Source organism: Coptis chinensis, chromosome 2 (genome assembly GCF_015680905.1).
Source record: "Coptis chinensis isolate HL-2020 chromosome 2, ASM1568090v1, whole genome shotgun sequence".
Classification (NCBI taxonomy): Eukaryota; Viridiplantae; Streptophyta; class Magnoliopsida; order Ranunculales; family Ranunculaceae; genus Coptis; species Coptis chinensis.
The window spans coordinates 4,582,265-4,589,445 of record NC_141457.1 but is presented as its reverse complement, the minus strand read 5'-3'; the positions used below and the strand labels follow the sequence as shown (position 1 = coordinate 4,589,445).

General features: G+C 36.8%; 2 long non-coding RNA genes across 2 annotated transcripts; both read right to left on the bottom strand.

Annotated features, from left to right (window-relative positions):
• Positions 1 to 751: 751 nt before the first annotated feature.
• On the bottom strand, positions 752 to 2,442 carry LOC147514457 (uncharacterized). Its single transcript, XR_015213219.1, has 5 exons — positions 2,412 to 2,442; positions 2,145 to 2,324; positions 1,851 to 2,051; positions 930 to 1,750; positions 752 to 848 (listed from the first exon to the last, which is right to left on the bottom strand). It is a non-coding gene; the product is annotated as an uncharacterized LOC147514457 (long non-coding RNA).
• Positions 2,443 to 5,515: 3,073 nt separating this feature from the next.
• LOC147514456 (uncharacterized) lies at positions 5,516 to 6,307 on the bottom strand. Its single transcript, XR_015213218.1, has 3 exons — positions 6,254 to 6,307; positions 5,683 to 6,167; positions 5,516 to 5,578 (listed from the first exon to the last, which is right to left on the bottom strand). It is a non-coding gene; the product is annotated as an uncharacterized LOC147514456 (long non-coding RNA).
• Between the last annotated feature and the right edge of the window lie 874 nt (positions 6,308 to 7,181).

Here is a 7,181-nt window from a genome sequence, read left to right as displayed (position 1 = left end):
TTGCTAAGGACTCGATCTTGATGAGAGCCTTGTTGCACTATAGGCGATCCATCCATCAATCGAAGAACCCGAAATCTGATGTTATTGGGCCGAGAATGACATAGGTGAAGCGGGTAATCACATGTAAGATTCATATCATAATTATGCATAGAAAATAACTAATCACTGAATAGCAAATATTTACTTAAATAAAGATGCACTACTAGATATGGACACTAGAATGAAGTCAACCAATGTTTATCATTTAAAACAAGATCTTGGACTTGGTAATCAAAAGGCAATCTTTGTTTTTTTTTTTTTTTTTTCTCATTATTTACGTTAATGAAAAACGTTATAGATACAATTAAACCGCAAGTCTTGAAATGCAAAGAGAAATTATGCGACAAAGGCACAAGCCCATTACAGATAATTCACTACAATGGCAAGGCATATTATACAAACATAAGACTTACAAAACCACCAACGAACAACAGATTAGAATCATCAAAATGCAGTTTAGAGCAGTTAAACTACTACTCCATGGCCAATACTGAGTATCAAAATGAACATATGCCAAAATCTACTCTAAGATGAACGTGGTTTATATGTCTTCCATGATTCAATGACATACGCAAATGGGAAAAGCAAATTCATCATGTGTATAAATGGAAGGAGTTGAATGTTCGATATGCAGCATAACTGTTGAGTATATTGGTAACCTATTGTGAGAAGGGCTACATAAACAGTAAAAAATGGTATAAGCATAAACACAAACCTCTTGCCTTTGTACCATGATCCAAGGAGCTTCCATTGCAAGACTAAGGTAATCGTGCTAGCCGCTCTGCACTATTGAGATCCCAAATCTCAAACTTTGGATATCCATCAAATAGTAAGATAAGGCAATAATACGAGCAATCAAAACGCCGAAATCATTAGATTTATGTACTCACCTCAGAAGATTTCTCTCCAGCTATAGCTATATATTGTGTTCCTTCAGTAGGCACAAAGTCTTAAAAGTAGTTTAAGAAGATGGATAAATCAATAAGGAAAAAAAAATGTACTAATTGGCAATTTACTACAGGCATAACATTGACTGATAAAAAAAAAGAAATTATCTGATAAAACATACCAAGGATCGCAAACATTTTGTACATTTATATGCAATACTTGCTTATAGTTTAGGCTTCCTTGATTGTAAAAAGAATACGAAAATGAGTATTTGATAAAAAAAAAATGTGTCAAGGGAACTATAATGCAATATCATGAGAACGATATATGTCAATAATTCTAACGTCTAGCTTTAGTTTCTGTTGAAAACCACTTTACTCCAAAGCAAGTAAACAACCTCTAGGAGGAATACGTAATAATGCATTTTAAAGGTATCACATGTCTGACCCATGCTGCCAAATGCAAACCCTCCCTCATCTGAACTGCAGTCACAATATGGAAACATAGTTGCATTCGTTCTGTAGAGCATTTCAATGAAGAGTTGCCGTACTGAATGATCATTTATATGATGTGTACCGGTGTAGAGTACCAACTAATGGAGCACATGCAAACCCAATACTACAAAGACCAAATAAAAATGAAAAAGGCAGTGGAAGTCTACTTAATCTAGAAATAAGAATGGTACCTTCAAGACAGATGGGGAAATCCTCTTCTTCTGTTACGGACAATGACTCACTCAACTTCGAGGGTTCAACTTCTTCCTCTGACGATGGAAGCACATAATCCACTTGACCTTTGCAATCTGACTCCTTAAGTTCATCACCTGAAGCAGGAGTTCAAACCACACAACCACTAATTATCCCTTCCATAGACTGTTAAATCATCGACATTGTCATGTGAAAGGATCCAAACAACTTACTAACCAAGCTAGCCATGTGAGAGAAGTTTAGCAGTTCTTAGGACTAGTTGCAGAGGGCACTAGTAATGAAATAGTTTCCTTAGCACCTGTTCTTTCCTCTGCAATCACAGGATTTTCGTCAACCCTTGAGTTCAAAGTCCCTGGGTTAATTTTCTGTTCTTCCCTTGTGTAGATGAAGATCTTGCGAACCATGCTACAGAATTCCCTGTAGACAAATAATGGGAGAGATTGAACATAAATGCAACTTTTGCTTTAATTTCGCAGTAAAAAATATAAAGAAAAAAAAATGAGTACTTACTGCCAAGGGCCATCTCCCACGAGCATCGCATCTCCTTCATTATCAGTGTAGATAATAACTTGCCAATTTTTGCCATGAGCCATCAACTCCCCATTAAAATCAAACATATGGTCTAATTCAGTGAGCAGTTCATCATTCCAGAAATTGGTAGTTTTCATTGATTTCAACTGTCTTTTCCATCTGCATACAACAAGAGGATAATTTCAACGAACGCTTTCAGTACAGATCTACTAAACGGAAACTGAAGTAAGAATTCTTGTTATTTACATTTTGTAAAGCCTGGTGTGCAGCTTCTCTCAAGCTCCCTCTTTTCTTTTTTGGCTTCAACTGCTCTGCATCGACCGCCTCAGAGCATTTTCGTAGCTTTGGCCTCTGCCCCGCAACCGAGAGCTTTTTCGATCTCATAAAACACATGACTTATAATTAATCACCATTAACCCCAAGATGTCAGTAACTAAGTAAACAACCTTTAAGAAATCAAAGTTACCATGCAACAGGTTAGAAGTCCAAACCTTCCCTTTGTTTCCTTTCAAGCTCCTCTCGCTCACGCTGCAGTTTCTCAGGATCTCCCTTTTCACCCTAACCTCAGCAGATCAAATTATACCCGATCACATCCGGAGCATAAAACACTAAGAAAATGGACAGGTATGAACATGGTAAATTTCAATAACCAGCCCAAATTTGTAACCAACCTGATCGAGAGTCTTCTATCGAGCTTTGAGGATAGTATCAGCAAACCGGTCTCTCAACAAAGCTGCTCGATAAAGCTTTTCTGGGGAGACTTGCCTCTCAGGTTGAGCATTTTCCTCTAAGTTAGGCAGGAAAGGCGTTAGACGATTTGCAAAAACTAAAGGATTTTGAGCCTGTGGTAGACATGCTTCTTCTTCTACAGTATATGCTTACCCTCTTGTCTTACATGCGCCTCAATAGAAATGGGCTTATGCTCGATTTTGCTCGAGCTGATCCAATCCACTAAGAGATTCTGCATTTATTCAAAAATAGCAAACACATTATTCTAGGTTTAGTATTCAAGACCTTGAAGCAAGAGAAAAATAAAAAGAAGTATGATAATTAAAAATGTAGCAATAAAAATATATACTGACCAACTCACGATTTCCATCATGTGAGCTACCATGATTGTTAGTCCGCTCATCCGCAATGTGAGTCTAAGGTTTCTGTATTAAAAGCAGGGAACAATCAATATGGACTCTTCAGTGTTCAAAACTAGTAGATCCGAAGAGCAAGATAAATGTAGCATGGCATAAAATTAGTTTTTATGTTTTTAAATGTAGCAAGATAAAATTAGTATTCAAGGCATAAATGTAGAAACTAGCATCAATACTGACAGACATTTCTATTAAGTCCTTAAAATTCTGAAACTGGTATAGATACCTTGGTACAACTTCTGGTTGAACCACTCTGAAGCTTGCTTTTGGATTTTGAAGTCTCGAATACTCATTTACTGCTGGAGGGCCAGCGGTTGTAACTTTTGTTGAGCCTACATACCAAAAAATATAAGGGTTTACCTTAAAATGTCATAAAGTAGGGATTGCATGTAAGGCTCTACCTTCGTTTGTGAGAACGGAGGAATCATGGCATGTAAGGCTCTACCTTCCTAATGCTTGTTATTCCAAGAAGAACCTTCAGAAAACTCAAACCTCTCAGGCTACGAACAATTCTCGTCTTCAAGAAATTATCAAGAGATTCAGTGTTCGTTGGAAGAAAACAAAATGGATAAGTATCAAAGTAACACGGTTATACATAATAACTTACCAATAACACTTGAATTGCAGACACTATATTATTCAACTCGGGAACTAAATCTACATATTCTTGTGCTTCAAGGGACAAGTAAGGTTGCTCTCACTTTATAACCTGCAAAAACCAATCAGTTTTGCCTTTTCCCTCCTCCTTTACCTGGGCTTGGGACCAGCAACGCCAATATCTAGTTTGCGTTGGTGGAGCTAAAAAGGGGTTAGATTAGTACAGTGAATCCCGCCACCTGAAAAAGTAAACAAACAACCACACAATTGCAAGTACCGATATATCACAATCAAAATATCTATAAAACAAGCTCATCTAACATATAACACAACCAAAATATCCATAAAACAAAATAACACATCGAAAGTATCCATAACAAAACAACATATCCAAAAAGTAAAGTAACACGTCCAAAATCCTAGCTTGACTAATACAAAATAAAATACTTCCAAGTCCAAGATGAAAAAGACCCTATGTGTCTGCTAAAAGAGGAGAAATGGCCTTTAACAATGAGGGGGGAGAAACTGCAGAAATTCTTTAGGCCAAATAACATATCCGTGCCCAACTTGACCAAGGGTACGAAAGTGATTATAGGGCTTAGGCAATTTGCAAGAACCTATAGTAATCGCCTCAATGTAAACCAAGAATTTTCCATCCCCCAAAGTTCTATCTCCAATCCTAAATGTTGGATCAACTTGTTTCACCCTCCCAGATGCAACCTTTCTCAAGGGCCAAAAGGCTCTCACAATGACTTCAGCATTCATGTAATCGGGTCCCTTCAAAAATAGATAAAAAATAAAATAAAATAACATTAGTTAAAAGTTCAAATACACAAACCATTAAATTTTACTATTACTATGAGAATAAAATAAAGTCATACGTATTCGTACCTGAGAGAATATATCATGTGATCCAGAAGGTCTAGCAGGGGAATTACATGTAGGTGGCATATGGCGGACAAGATTCTGCACCGTTTCATTAATCTGATTTACTTTTCCATCAAATGAGTCCTTCAGCTCATCAATTTTCTTTTCAAACTGATTTTTTAACTTCTCAGTGACCTTAATCTGTTTCTGATATATCTTCCTATAAGGAGCTGAATGCTTAAATGAAGATTTAGAAACACCAGAGCCCATGACCCGCATATGCCCTCTTGAGTCTTTACCAACAACCTGTGTACTTGTAGATTTTAATTCGAGGAATAAAAAAAAAATTGAGCAAAGTATAAATTCATACCTCTGTCACAACATCATTGTCGCATGCTTCAAAGTCGGAGTTGGAGGTCGTGTTAGAGTTCAAAGGGGAACGTTGAGAAATCTTATCCTATTCAATGGAAAACATAAAAACATTCTAAAATCATATAGATAACACAGATGTATCACTGATGAAGCATACACTTTTAAATAGTATATATATATAAGTGATGCATTGACTAAGCATCCAAGAAAAAAGCATATAAAATAAAGACTTACTGCCAAACTTTGTCGTTGGGGTGTACCACTTTTTTTAAGTGTGTGCATTTCTACGTACATATCACCCCGATCAACTTTTTCCACCGACACACCTTGTTCATTTGCAATTTTACTGCGATAAACTTGTGCCGGTCTCCTCCCCCCACAGTTTGGTTCAATTTGCATTGCACGGTTCTGAACATTTCTTGCACTTAATGCCTACATAACATATACAAATTAAGTTACAGTTTGCTTTGCATCTTATAAGCTAGTAAGGACAGGGCATATCGTATAGTATATCGTTAGAATGTCTAAGACAGTACCTTAAATTCATTTGAATTACAATGATTCACAAAAGCTTTCCAATCCTCCAAAGGGATTCCGTCTGGTGCCTTCATTTTCACAATTTCTGGATCCTTACCAGCAACATATTTCTTTTTCAATTCACCCTTGTGGCTCCTCTAAGCGGCCATGACTTTATCCCGAACATACTTACAGTCTACCCCCTTGTCTTCGTCACCATTAACAAATACAAAAGTGTCGTTCAAGCTTTTAATGATGTTGGTATAGTGAGTTCCTTTACTAAGTTTCATCATAGTTGGCCAATCCTTATAGAAGCATGGGATCTCATGGTCCGCAAGGCGAGCAGCTTCACTAGATAGTCTATTGACACCTTCTTTAGGAAAATCAGGCTGGTTATAGATATTAAGCCAAAGTTCAATTCTCTGCCCCTCTTCCAAATGATCGAATATAGGTAGAGTAGGACCTCTAGTGTTATCTGAGCGCGGTCGTGAAGTAGCAGACCCACCTGATAATGCAAAAACTGATGATGTTATACAAGGATGAAATGGAAATAATTAACTACTTATGAACTATGAATTATGAACTACTTACCAGTGTTAGTGTTGGGGGAGTCCTTTAGTGGGTGAGCTGAATCTTGGGATATGCTACTAGCCATAGTACAGAGCGACAACTAGACTCTGCAAATTAAACAAACACTTGCATATACATTTAAGTTAATGATCAATACAATAAGGATCAACGTACAAATAACAAAAAATGAATTTAGAAATTAGTCAAAATGTGAAACACTAATTTAAAAATGTGAACCACTAATTTAAATATGAATTCATAACAAGCAGCAAAACAGGTTTAAATATGTAATTCTCGGAACAAAAGACTTCATATAATAATAATATAACATCTCATTTCTTTCTAGGTCTTTTTCTTCGGTTGATAACCTCAACAGTAGCAACCATATTCTCTTCATTAAAGATCAACTCATCCTCCACACGTTCTGGAACGATAGGCTTCGCGAACGATTCATCCACAACTATATTTTCTGACACTACTCTTGTTGAGTCCAGATCAGAATAAACCTTTCTTGGAACCTCAATAACCACATGCCAATCAAGATTCACTGGGTCTTTAGAGTAAAAGACCTGGGATACATGCTCAGTAAGAATGAATGGCTGGTCATTCATTTGAGATGAACCAAGTATATTGGATAGATTGACCAACAACAGTTTTGACTCGTTATCCACTTTCACACCATTCGGGAGCTTAACCCAATCGCACTTGAATAACACTGGTTTGTAATCAGTATTTCGGTACTCCAATTGAACAATTTTCCTAAGAACACCGTAGTATTCAGCAGATGCTTCTATAGGATTTTTATCCTTAGGACTCGAGCGAAAGGTAGTTGGGCACTTGGTACAAACTCTACTGTTTTGGTTTCTTTTAGTCAACTCATAATCTTTGGTGACAAATAAAAATCCATTGAATGTATACTTCTCATATGTTATGGCAAAACGTGCTGGTC